The following is a 14148-nucleotide window of genomic DNA, read 5'->3' on the forward strand; positions in this document are numbered from 1 at the left end:
TGACATAACCAGTAGTTACATTTTTCTTATTCCCTGGTAGTTTGCCTAAAGGCAGCTTTTAAATAATTCCTGCTTTTCACCTCCTGAGAAATAATCTATTTGCTTCTGAATTAATTAGGCAGCATCATAAAAACCCTTTAGTGACTTTGCAAGCTGCTGATCTAACTTTTTAAAATATATAATGGGCTTGATCCTTAGGCTAGACAGTAGAAATTTTGCTTTTAATTTTGATGGGAATAGGAGAAGGCATTTTATGTGTGATGCTACTGAAAAACAGGGTTCCCAGTAAATAGTACTGGGTGTTGTTTTTTATGACAGCTTTACTGGTACCTGTCTCTATGTCTGGTGTCTATCTCTTAACATTTTGAGTCTCATAGTGGTGAGAGAGAGGAGGTCCTTTCTTATTTCATCTTCCTTTGGACAATCAGTGTCAGAATTTCTGTTGTGTGCTGCCCTGATGAGCAGACACGTGCAGAGTAGTGAAGTGATGTCTCTCCACTTGTAATGTCCAGAGTGTGATTGATCTGCCTGAGCTGGGCCATTGCAAGGCCAGGGAAATCAGTGGAGCTCTCACATGCAGAATTGATCATCTTAAGCTTAGCTTTGAGATGTTAGCTACTCCAATACTCACCAGCTTAAATCAGCATCAACCCAGTCAACTAATTCTGTAGCAATAACATAGTTACTTGTTAATCTGAAAGGTGAAAATAAGCAAAATAACTTTGCTCGCATTTATACGTTTTTTCTTTGTTTTTTTTTTTGACATAAAATGCCAACCAAATGGAGTTTCACCGACCAAATTGAAAAGATCTGTACCAGTTTTTTTACAGGGTGATGTAAAATCTTTTATTTGACAAAGTAAGAGATTCAGGTAAGTTTCAGGCTCATGAGTTTTTCATGATGTTGGGCTTTATGGCCTGGATGGTCTCTCTCTGTTCTATGTTCCTTTGTTCTCACATTCCTGACTTTGCCTGTTGCCAGTGGCAATATCACCAACACAAGTCAGGACAAGGATTAGATCAAAAGATGCATGAGGAACCAAAGATGGCTCTGAGTGAGATTTGGAGCTGAGATTAGGAGATCTAAATACCTGTGTGTCTTTCAGGTGTAGGTCTGTGCACTGCTGGCATTCTGCTGAGGAGCTTGCTCCCATAGCTCCAGGGATGTTCATGGTCAGCAGGACATTTGGTGACTTGTCCCATGGCACTGCACTGCTCTGCTGAGTGGCACAGGCTAGAGAAGCATGGATTTGCAGTATAGACCAGAGAAAAATGACTCATTTCAAGAATCACTATTTCAAACCTCACTATTCTGCAGGGGTTTCTGCTGGCTTTTAGAAATGCCAAAATTGTGTCCATACTAATGTTGTTGTTTAAAAATCAAAAGCAAATTCTTTCCTAAACTCAGGACCTGTTCCTCTCCTCTTTCTGTTACCTGACTTTTGAGCACAGCTGTGACTTTCCTTGTCCCTTCCCCAGATAAGCACCTAGGCTCGGCTCTGCCCAGCAGGTGGGCTGCCCTGACTGTACTGCTTTGGGAAATAAGAGAAGGATTTGTCACAAGAAAGCCCAGATTGTCAGTGAGAGCAGGAAAGCAGATCCAGCTCTATCTCAGTCCCATTATCCTCAGCTCTCCCTTGCAAAGTTTGGTGCTTTCCCTGTAAAAGTTTTGGGTGTTTGGAAGGTTCCTGGAGAAGCAGTAGTCTGGGAGGTACGGGCTCAGTAGCCAAATCCTAAACCAAACCAACTCATCTCCAGCAAGATCTATATGGAGAGCAATTAAAAGCCCTGGGCCCAGAGGGCTGTCATCTGTCATGTTCTTTTTTCAGCTGATGTCAAAGACTTTGGTTTTTTAGCTGGTTTTTCTTTTTTCTTTCCTTTTTTTTTTTTTTTTTTTTTTTTACAGCTCTGCTTATATACATTTTATACACTGGAGCTTTGCAGAGCACAAATAATTTTTTTCTAAAATACAGAGGCCAGTTACTGGTGTTCCTGGAATCAACTTGGTCTTCCATGTCAGTCTGACCTGGGAGGTTTTAGAGTCAGTGTGTTCTCCCTGCTCTGTATCAAGCCTGAATTTCTAGTCAGGAAAAAACGTTGTTGTGGGCTAAGTCCAAAGAGTTACAGCTTTATTTACAGTTTAGTTACCACCTACAGCAATGTAGCTCATCACCAGGATGCCTTGGGCATGTTTCCACTTTATAACTTAGTGAGGCTGTTTACAATATTATCAACAGAAGAAATAAAGGACCAGGATGGAACTATGGCCCCAGTTAAATCAATGACAAAACTCCTATGGACTTCAGTGGGCCAGCATTTCATTTAGTACTGCCTGTGAGGAGCACATATTTCATTGTGACCTCGATGTCTCCTCGTTCAGCTGCTTTTCTTAAAGCATGGGCAGCCTGGTGGTACCTGGGTGCCTGTTCTGTACTGATAAATTACTGGGTGGTTTTTAATGTCACATGCATCCTTTTCTGTCTTCAGATCCCTACTCTTTCTCTCTAGATCTTGGAAATTCTTCTGCTTCCTTTTCTATAGAAGCTCTAGATCTGAATCCAGGTAACAAAGAAAGAAGAAAGGATGTTTTTGGACTTTCCATGGCTTCCACAAGGATCAGGAGTTGAACTCATGGTTTGGGCAGGCACAGCAGTGAGAATTCCCCAGACTAACAATTCATCCAGTTCATAGAAGAAATGGATGCACCTTTCTGTTCTCTGCCCATAGCCTTCTTTGCCCTCCACCGAGATAACTGAAATTGTGAAATTCTAGGCAGATTTTATGTACATACACCTACTCAGCCTACTCTGTAAAGATACACACATAGGCACACATAAACAACCTGCACAAGCATGCACTGCACATGGTATACAGGTTTGGTGATATTATTCCTAGCAATTAATCTGTCTGTTTCTGCATTTGTATGGATTCCTTTCTAATCTCCAGAAAGATAATTTCTTTCTATATCCTGAGTGCCAGTGATATGTAAAAGCCAAACTGCACTGCACAGTGCTCTTTGGGAAGAGACTCCTGCTTAAAAGCCTTCCAGATCTTGCCTGCCACCGAAGACTATATTTGGAAGGATGGGACAGCAACACGAGAGGCACATGGAGCAAAAGCTGTGAGCATCAGCAGTTTACTCAAGTAAACAGTTTCACTTCTCGAGCTGTTGTGTTTGTCAGTCTAGTAAACAGGATCTGACTGCAGTGAGATAACAAAGCTGTAGGCCTAAACCTGTCCTCCTCTGCAGTTTGAATTATATACTGCCCACACTCCTGTCAGCTACCCTGTTTCTTCCCTCTGTGATCCACCATTGCAATATTTTAGTCCACCATTGCAGGATTTAATTCTATTATTGCAATGCTCCTGCAGAGTCCTTGGTTTCACTGGAAGCAAAAAATCACCAGCCTGGCTTCCTACTCTTACAGGGATTTACAGAGGAAGTACATAGTTAACTGTCTGGGATCAGGCAGCATTCCAAATCACTCCCAAACTGTCCTATTCTGTTTGGGAAATAGGGTATTGCTGTCCATTTGTTGGTCCAGGTCACCAAGAGGCAATGCTGGGAGTTGTCTCTGCTGCCCTGCTCAGAGGAGCCAGTGGTACAGCCTTGTCTGATAGCATCTGCTTTCCCTGAATAAATGCACACATTTCCCTCTTCACTCATCCTTCCAAGTACCTTAGAGTCATAAATTGCCATGCTAGAGCAAATGCACTCATGCTCAGGGAATGATCTTCCCATTCAAGGTGAATCTTGATACCTGATGTATGAGAAGACCAGGCACATGCTAAAAATTCCTTGCTAATTTCGGTTGCCAGTTCATCAAAAACATCCTCCCAAACACGCACAGGATGTATTAAGTTATGGTATAGTAAGCGATCAGCTTGTCATACTGACATTTCTGCTCCTTGCCAGAAAGTCCTGGACTTCATTATCTCTCTCAAGAAATCAGATCTCTGGGTGTCACCCTGCAATAAATTTGTGTAACTGGAAACCTCTCCCCAGGCATACAAAGATCTGAGGACAAGTGGGCATTGCTGTTCTCTGAAGACTGATGTATAAATATACACTGCACTGACTAACATCCCTCCTCTGGGACAGGGCCAGTGCAGCCATAGCATCCTTTGACTCTTCATCCAGTGGCACTTCGGCATTGGCACATGACATCTTGTGAGGTGGGGCATATCTTTTGGGGCTACCAAATGAGGTGGTTCAGTTGTGTCTGAGTTACTCCATGGTGTTACATTCCCACTTCTGTTCTACTTAGAAAAGCCTGGAAGTGCTGCCTGTCCTGCTGCAGGGGAGGTTGGCAGGGTGGCCCTGGCAGTGTCAGGACATGCTGTCACCTTGGTGACTTCAAGACCAGTAGGAACAGCACTTGTAAATGAAATTTCCTCTTTGTGGTGATCCTTTCAGTGAGGTTGCAGATGGCCAGAAAATCTGGAATCTCTAAGCTGCTGTCCCTGTGCATGATCTCTGACCTCTTTTGTGAATCAATCTCTGCCTTGGTTTCCTTTTCTAAGAGCTGGGGGTGCCTGCTGTGTGTCAGTGGAGCTCAGGGCAGCGCAGCAGCACAGTCCTCCCCTGGGGCTCTTCAGTGTGAGGAGTGAAGAGTGATGTTACCCCACACGGTCTGGGAGCTGCTTCAGTAGGGCTGCACAGAAGCATCCAGGCTGATCTCTGGCTGATATTATCATGAGCCAATAATTTCTTGCAGATGATGAAACTTGTAGGAAGGACTCTCATGGTGTAATAATTTTCCAGATTAGCTTATAAATGCAATGCAGCACATAATAGTTTGCCAGGCGCTCCTTGACTTCCTTGTGAAGCTGATTTTTGGGATGCTTTCTCAATTTCAACATTACTTATAGGTATTCTTAAGGAATATCAGTATAAATAATCTAATGTGTTTCAAAGAGTTCATGCCAGCCTATATTCTGTTTTACCTGGTTCTGTACCAAGCCATTAGCCCACACAATTGTCTATTGTTTGCAATCTTGGCTCATTAAGCTGATAATTTGATAAGCATGTTGTTGTCTTTACCTTGGGGGCTCTCTCTGGGTTGATGCATTGATATGTGGACAGCCCTGTCAATCTGCTCCCCTGTTCTCAGTGACATGTGCTGTGATTCTGTGATTTACAGCCCCACCGTGTGCAGGTGGCCAGCCCAGCACACTGCCCGCTCCTGGCACATCCAGGGAGTGTCTTGGGAAAAACCTGCGGGTGGAGCCTGGGGGAAGGACTGGGGGAGGTTTCTGAGGAGACCTTCCCTGGCTGTGTCTCTCCCTGGCTCCTCTGAGGTGCAGAAAGGACCTCAAGGAGGAGTTTGTGCATCTCCTCAGAGGAAGAGCCTGGTTCTTCAGTAACTCAGGTGCTGCAATGAGTTGAGGAGGTCACAGAAATCTGTGAGGATGTCCTGGGTAACTTTCCATTCAAGAAGTAAAGACAACACACAGAGAGTGGAGAGAGGTCGTTTCACCCCAGCAGCAGGGTAGGGGCTTGGCTGGTACCAACCTGCAGCTTTGAGGCTCAGTTTGTCACCCAGGGGCCTTGGAGGGACCCAAGGGGTGAAAACAATTTCATCCAGCAGCATGAAGAGACAGATGGGATATCTCTGACATCCCAAAGGGAGCGGATGGCAATGGTAAATAATGTCCTGTGCATGTGATGGTGACACAAAGTGGGGCTCGTTCAGGAGCACCTGCAAGGCAGGGATCTGCAGGGGAACTCCTGTCCCATCATGTTCTGCCTGTTTGAGAAACCTGCACATAGTCCTGCTCAGCACCAAGAACAAATCATTTCCATGCAGGGACAGCTTGGAGATTAATTAGTGGCATACAGTGGATGTTATATACTGCTGGGAAAATGACTTTTGGAGATAGAGTGCTGACAAAGAAGTGTTTCTGGGTAGAGGAGCAGACACCAGGCACTACTGCAGTGGACTGGAGCAGGTGTGGAGCCTGGTCACCTGTGGGAGAAGGTAGAAATACCAAAGCAGCCCTTTCCCTTTCATTGTCCAGAAACTTGGTGCCAAAATGTTGCCTGTTCCTCCCCAATGATAAAAGAACAAGTTAATTTAATAATAATCTGAGTCTCAATGTGAGTACTAAATAATTTTTTTTAGACATTATGCAAATTTTAAGTATTTTTTTTATTGGTCATGCATAATAAAATAACTATGTTGACTAATTTTTTACCCTCAGAGTTTAATTAAGATCATTCAGGAGGTTTGGACTGATACACCAGGCTATAAATCATAGTCCAAGCCACTGAAATATCTGCCTAGCTTTCAGATTAGATAACAATATTTTGGGGAGGAAATCTTGCTGACAGATCTCAGTCACCTGAGTTGTCCACATCAGGAGGCTGTTTTGTCCTCTGAGCACTGAAATGATACATACTGATTATTAGTATATGCAATTCAATGTGTGCTTTTCTAGGCTTAGTTTTAGGGATGGACTCATTCCATCACCTGTATTGCTGCACAATTCATTGTGGAATAAATAGAGCATTGTTCTGTGTTACCCTAATCGGCTTTTAAAGCCACTGCAATTGAACTCTCCAAGGGAATAAAGTGGGTAGTATCAAGTCACATTTTATTCCAGGATAAATGTGTCCAGGTGTGGTGTTTTGTGGGAACAGCCGTGTGCTCTGTATGCACAACCTCGCTTGGAACTTAGACAAGCCTGAGTTTCACAGCAGAAGCTGAGATGCACAGGGGTATTTACTGTAACTGCAGCCTCTCAGAGCTGTCAGAGCTCCTCCAAACATCCTGAGCCCATCACCAAAGAGCTGCTTTCTAGCACCTCCACAGTTTTCACAGTGCAGAGCAAAGTGAGCAGCCAGCACACTGATATCCTGGGAGAAAATGCCTGGGGACCTGTGTCTCCTATGACAGCTCCTGGGATGCTGCTTTCCCTCTGTTTTCTCTGGGTGTCTCCCTGTTCTGTGCACACCCATGCCTTTGCCCCACGAGTCAGAGCAAGTCTGCAGGATGTGTCAGTGCACAGGATGGACCCTGACTCATGGGGAAAGCATGTATGGAAAACCTTGCCATACTCCTACAAATGCTTGGTTTTCTCTGCTGTGTGATTTTTTTTTTTCCACTTTAAATAAAAGCAATAAAAGCTAATGATGAAAGGAAGTGGTGCAGGTGAGCCCTGTAGAATTTCCCAGTACATTTATAAACAGAAACCTACTTCCCTCCAGCTTCTCCACAGCCATGGAAAACAGCTCCATTAATGGTGCTTTGTCTGGGAATGCTGTGAGGAAACCCCTCTCTTGTGACATTAAAGGAAATGCAGGGATAAACGCACGTCTTTACAGTCAGGTTTAGAAGCAGGAAATACAAATGAATTTAGGCATGTCCTAATTTTCCTAGAAGATGAAAATCTCAGTATAATCATCCTTAAATATCTGCCAAAGGCTTGTGGTTTGTGTTGGAGAAAATGGCCACTTGTAGATGGGTCTCTTTTTTGCTGTGCCACATTCTTGGTGACTAATTCTTTCATTCTGCAGGTTTGGGTATCAAAGCACAATGGAGCACTGGGAATTTCCCTCCTGAGTGTCCATCTTCAGTGCTCCCATGACCAGCCATTGCCTCAAAGTGACAACAGGGTCTCACAAGGGGTTGAGGATTTTACATTCCCACCCTGTAGGTCTGCAGCTTTACAGCTGATCCAGACAGTTGAAGCATAGGAGGAATAAAGTCTTCATCCTTCTGTTTGGAAAAGGTCTATGATGAAGCTGTGTAATCTTTCCAGCTTCCCAAGGGAGGGACAGGGCTCCCTGCCATGCTCACAGGTGCCTTCTCAGCCACCTCCTGTCCCAGGTGCCCTCCATGTGTCCCCTCCTGGCTCAGGCCCCGACAGCTCCGTCTTTCCCTGGCGTTTGGCTCCTCCCCAAGGAGACTTCAGAACTTCTTTTTTTGAATGCTAGATACAGATTATGGCTTTGATAATTTAGTGCTTTGTGAAACATCTTTTGGATTTCTGGAGCCTCGTGTTGTGCCTCCTCTTTCCCTGGCAGGGCAGGTGAGAAGAAGGCAGAGAGTCCTGGTTGGTGCACAGCCCCCACTACCCACTTGCAGGCAGCTGCTACTGAGATTTTAACTTCTGTCACTGACTTTCCAGTCCCTTTGTTCAGCCTTTTCAATTTTCCTTTATTGTTTTAGCCTGTCTGCAGATATATTTGTTTTCCTTCCAGAAAAGCCTTGGCTTGCTCAATTAGCAAGACAGCTCTTTGTGGAGAGTGCCGTAGCTCACTTTGTGCCATGGGTAAGTACTCCTGGAGCATTTGGCTCCTCCACAGGGAGGGTTTACTCCTGCCATCCTCACACTCAGTGCCACTGGACAGCCTGCTGCCCAGATTGCTGAGTACTGCCTTGAGAAAAGGAGATTTTGTGACACAGGAGTCTAAATATGTTGCTATGGTTCACAACAATCCATGCTGTCCTAAGCTGTGATTCTTAGCTGCAATTTTTGCTCCCTGCCCTATTGGGTCAATACCGTGTTTTCCACACACATGGGCTCTTTCACCATCCAGATTTTTTATTTGCTTTTGTCTTACTTAATGGCTTTGCCCCTTTGTTTAGAGCAGAGGTTATGAGGATACAAGTTGAACGTCTTGTCTCACCCACCCCATTCAGAGCTGAGCCCTGGCCTAAAGACACCCTTGGTGGGGACCTGGACATGGCTCATGGAGCACAGGAGGAGTTGGTAGAACAAGTGTTGATCTGGAAGGCACCTCCCTGCCTGTCCCCAGGCGGATCTGAGGCTGTGCCCAGCCTGCCCTGTGACTGCTCCCACGGAGAGCTGCCCTCCTATGCTGGGACACCCAGGGGGAAACCTTGCAGAAGAGGCTGCAGAAACCTCTGCCATTACATCTGCAGTGAGTGTTTGCCCGGTCACTGGATGAAGAATTTCTCCTCTCAGGAGATTTGTGGCACTCTGTGCTGCTATTTTCCCTGGTTTTGCAGCCTGTTTTAATTGTGGGTTTGCCCTTATAAGCTGAGGGCCAAAACCTAATAGAAAGCTGTTCATAGTGTTGCTTGCAAAGTCTTTGCAGAGTTCAGGGGCTATTTCAGCAAGACATTCCTGAACAGTCCTTTACTTCATATTGACCCCAGTCTGTTCTCTTATCCACTCTCCATCCTATATGAGAGCTCAGGCTGTGCCAGCAGACCCACAACCTTCTCACGCTATTTAGTGACCATGTACAAATTAATGCCATGACTTTGGGAGTGCCCTGTGAGCACAGGTAGATATTAGGACAACTCCTGGAGCCTCACAGCTCACCCTGGACATGGGAGCTGCTTTGGCTTAAAAGTTGGGCAGAATTTGGTTCATTTTTCAGGACAGAAATCATTCTTGCATTGTACCCTCACCATTGAGGGATGTGGCATTAGGATGATGTTCATGAGGCCCTTTTCTCACAAGTCCTGTGATCTCTGAGGACCCTGCCCTATGTGGGTGTGAAGGCTTGTGGACTTGCTACTGGCACAGGAGAGTGACATTTGCCCTTGCTGGAACTGTGTAGCTGTTGGAGAGGGTTATTTGCTCTGTGTGATTGATCACATCTGGGCACACATAACACTGCCTTGCGAAACAGTCCTTGTATGTGTCAGACTGACTCACAGTGCGGCCTGAGGTAGACGTGAGGGAACATTTTAGGTACAATGGAATTTCACAGAGAACCATGCTACTTTTTATTTGGTTTTTTTATCTTCAAGCAAAAGGTCTTTGTCAGCTGATGGGAACAGGGCACAGTGTCCTATGGGACCAAGGGAGTCTCTTGTGATGGCTGTAGACATGGGAGCATTAATGCTGCTATACTCCAGCCCAGCCTCTGTGTCAGTAAGGTGAAACTGTCTGGCTCACACTGTGTACTTTGATGGAGAGGGTGACAGAGCATGCCTGATTTCCCTGCACCCCCTGTGTGATCTCAGGGAGGTCAGTGTGAGCCACTCCACAGCAGCATCAAGGCCCTGAGTTTGCAGTGTATCCTACAAACTCCAGAGGATTTGTCAGTAGGAATTGGGCATCTAAAATGGATCTGAGCCTGTATCTTTCCCCAATTGCTTTTTGTTCATTAGCTTTCCCATAAGCTTTGCCTTTTACCTATGAACCTGCCAAGCACAAAGTGAGGTTTTTGCAGTCCCACAGGCACTTGCTCAGTGTTAATGCTGGGACTGTGGAACAGAGCAAATCAGAGGCTGGCTCATGGCCTGCTGTGATTCCAGAGCTGGAGCTACTGGGAGGGTGGGCTTTATCCCTTCAACACCTCCCTATCACTGCTGAAGTGATGGGAGTACCCTTACATGTCAACACTGAGAATAGATCTGCTGCTCACAATCCTTCTATTGGCAAGCAGTGCCACAGTGGAAGATGCCCTCTAATTAATGTACACCATAACAAATCATCTGTGAATGGATCCATGCATGGAGCCAGGCACTCCTGCCTGAGCTCTGAGGCTAAGGAAGGGCTCCTTGTGCACATCATGGACATGACTGGGCCTTGAGCTTTTGGCCCTGGACGGCAAAATAGGTTCCCAGCTCCCCAGTCTGCAGCTGGGTTTTGGTTGCTTTGGTGAAGGCTCACCCAGGCCACTCCTGAGCAGATCCATGAGTGTCTCAGGAATCAGGGCAGCCTGGGGCAGTGAGCAGTGAGCCCTGCTCTGCCTGGGATTTGGTGCTGACTCCAGGCACAGGGCAGAGCCAAGGAGAGGTACTTGGCACCTGTGGGTGTTACTGCAAGGCCTTTGAGTCCTGCCTGAGGTTGGGCTGCAGAAGACAGATAACCTGCCATTTAATGCTTGTTTGTCTGGCCCTGCTGACTACAGGGAAGTGCTTTTGTTTTACCAGGGAAGTCCGAGCAGGCTCATCTTGTCAACTTTAAGGATCTGGGTGCAGATGGAGGATGAGAATGCAGCCCAGCCCTTCCCAGGCCATGGTTCCACAGAGTAGCCACTGACCAGGGTATGGTGCTTTTACCCTTAAACAGACACAGTAAGTAACAAATGTCCTGTGTGGGAGCTCTGTGTGACTCTTGTGCATAAAACCACGACAGCAGCAGAAGCCCTTGTGCAGCTCTGATTCCTGGGTGAGCCCCAGCCATACGTGGGTTTGGTCAAGCACTCAGACTTGTCTGTCCTTAAGGAAGGGCATGGATGTCTCTCCATGGAAGCTGAACCAGCACAAGAGCAGTGAGAACAGCAGCTTCTTAAGAGTTACATAGAACAACTGGAGGGAAACAGTGCCTGCTGTGGATTGATGAATAATGCCATCTTTTCAGTGTTTCCTGGAGAAAAAAAGTATTCAAAACTCTGCTAAAGGAAATTATATTTTAGGTTGAACTAAATATTTCATGTTATTTTGAAATACCCTTTCCAGCCTGGAATCCTGTTTGGTTTGGTAGCAGAAAACCTTTCAAATAGTAAGCTGAAAATTTGGAATTTTCAAAAGGAAGTAGAGACAAGCAACTACTGCATGTATTTAGGGAAGTCTTAGCTCCTGCTTACCTCTCTGAGTATCCCAGAGAGGGTTAAAATGGATGAGGATGTGTCAGTTCTGTGCCAGGTAGTGGATTTCAGCCTGCAGTGGCACCAGCTTTTGCAGTTTTAGATTTTGCTACAGTTGTTTTTCAAAGCTCTGGTTCCTCATATCCTGTAATTACATGATAATTTCAGCATTCTTTAAGGCTGAAGGTAAATTGACAACTTTTGTGACCATACAGAATAGCTTAAAAACAACCCAAAAGTTTTAAAAGGAAGAAGGGCAAATAGAGGAAACCCAAAATTATGTTTCTTTGAAATCTCAAGATTTGTAAGGAAAACTTGTGATTTTGTGGCCTAGGACAGGGCTGCTAAGTGCTTGGTGTTGGCAATGCTCTGTTTATTTTCCGCACTTGGATTTCTGCATGGCTTTATACACATTATGAAAAATGCAGTATTTTATGATATTTTTTAAAAGGAAGCAGATTGCTTGGTTGGATGCTCTCCAAACCAGACTGTAACATAAAAATTCTATAGTGCACTGTAACAAGCTACAATAGGCTAAGATGTTACTTTACCAGCATAAAAACCAGGCATATTACGGAGGAAGAGAATTATAAGGTATATTGCTTGTGTTCGTGGCCAAAAAGAGGAAGAAAAAATATACACTGTGTGTGTAAACAGCATATTGGAATTACAGAACAAAATTTAATTAGATCTTTATAAATAAAATCCACATACACTGATTTATGATAGATTTCTTTCTCAGCCTTTGAAATGATGGCTGCCTTTGCTTTGAAAACCAGTCATTTGCAGACAGTAAGTCTGTAATTCACAAACTGGCACAACCAGAAGTTTGTGGATTTGAGTTGGCAAATGCCAGTCCCAGCATATCTCCTTTAGAGGCACAGGCTGGGATTCCCAGTGAAGGAGGCAGGGGAAACACTGCAAAAGGCATCTGTAACAATTCTTTTTTTCAAATGTGTAATTATAAAGATTAAGTCACTTGTTTTGTTCATTTAAAAACAACATTAATGTAATACATAATTATAACCAAAGAGAAAATTTATGGTCTTTGTAGGCTCCATCTAAATGTCCTTTTTCCTACAGCGAATGCTTCATGCTATATTTGCAAAAATATGTGATTAGTACTCAAATCAAGAGAACTGAAAGCAGCTGGAACACAGGCCTTTCTCAGAGCTCAGGACTGGATCAAGCCCTAATTAAACCTGCATCCAAAAGGCTGGATGGAGCTGCCTTTGCTCACACTAATGAAGCTTCAGTTTTCCTCTATTGCATTGCTGTACCATGGACTCCCACTTCTTTGCCCCGCACTGACAGCAAGTCTGATCTCCAGTGCTAAAGACAGGTTTATTTGATGTCTTCTGGAGTTTTATTTGTGTCTTACTATGGAGCCTTCACATCACAGAGCTCAGCTTCCCTCTCTGGGTAAATAGGTAGAGGCTGAACAAGACAGCTCTCCCAAAGTGGGACTGTCACTGGATGATGGCTCTGTCTCTGTGATATTGAAAACAGACATCAAGGCACTTTTCACTAACACATTCCATCAATGCTAGAGACTTGTCACACAGGGAGCAAATACCAAGTGAAGCAAAGGAAGCATTTACAATTTGCTGCCATGAAAGGAGACAAGATAAATCAATAGGAACTAAATTAGCACAGTCAGCGGCCCTCACACCTACTTTGGAAACTATTAAAATCCATGGCCTAGAATTTGCAGGAGGGATTATGTGCGTGAAGGGTGAGTCAAGATTTTAGAGTGAGCTGATGTAAGCGACACCCACTTCTCAAACTGCCTGAAAACACTCACTGCCAGCATGTGCTGCCAAAGACAAGAGTTCTAGTAAGTATTTGCTGGCTGTCATTGGCCTCAGATAAATCGGTTGGGAGTGGAATAGTGGAGGAGTCAATCAAAAGATAACACTGAGTAAAGCTCAGTTGCATAACACAACAAGAAGTCAAATTTAACCAAAGCTGAACATATGTCTGAGTACCGGGGGCACAGGCAGAAGTGTGATGGCTCAGTCAGAATCTAAAGAGAGTCGGATTTGAGAAGAGCACACAGGAACAAGATCTGACAAATACCCCATGTGATTGAGTTGATTGTGTTATTGTGCTGCTCTTGGGTGACCTTTTTGATTCAACTGAAATTATATCTGTCCTGGGTGTTTGCAGGATTTGTGGATTGATGACAGCATCCCTCTGACAAGCTGAGGTACAGGAAGACTTGCTGAAAGCCAAGTGGAGGTAAATATTTCCTTGCAAAAATCTGTCTATTGGCACAACGAATGCAGCACTTGCCGGAAGCATCCTGTGTGTGTGTTCTGTGCAGTTGATCTGCACACACAGGGTAATCTCAGACACTGGGGTTGTTGTAGAAACACAGAGCAGGCTCAGATCTTCAGGGCCACGTGTCTGTTGTGTAGCTGATCCTAATATATGTGACAAAACCAGGAATGCCAAAAGCCCAGCAGCTGCTACTCTCAAACTGGCTGCTGGATGGCCAGGAATTGTAGACAAGCAGTTGCTTATCTCTACTTCCCTTTAAAAATTCCACCTTTTCAGCAAAAAAGTCTTCTAATTCTGCTATGCATGATTTGTATGAGGAAAAAAAGAGCTATCCAGGAAAATCTGAAC

This window comes from Pseudopodoces humilis, chromosome 21, assembly GCF_049639895.1.
Source record: "Pseudopodoces humilis isolate 2021_Gansu_Grassland_sample_001 chromosome 21, ASM4963989v1, whole genome shotgun sequence".
Classification (NCBI taxonomy): domain Eukaryota; kingdom Metazoa; phylum Chordata; class Aves; order Passeriformes; family Paridae; genus Pseudopodoces; species Pseudopodoces humilis.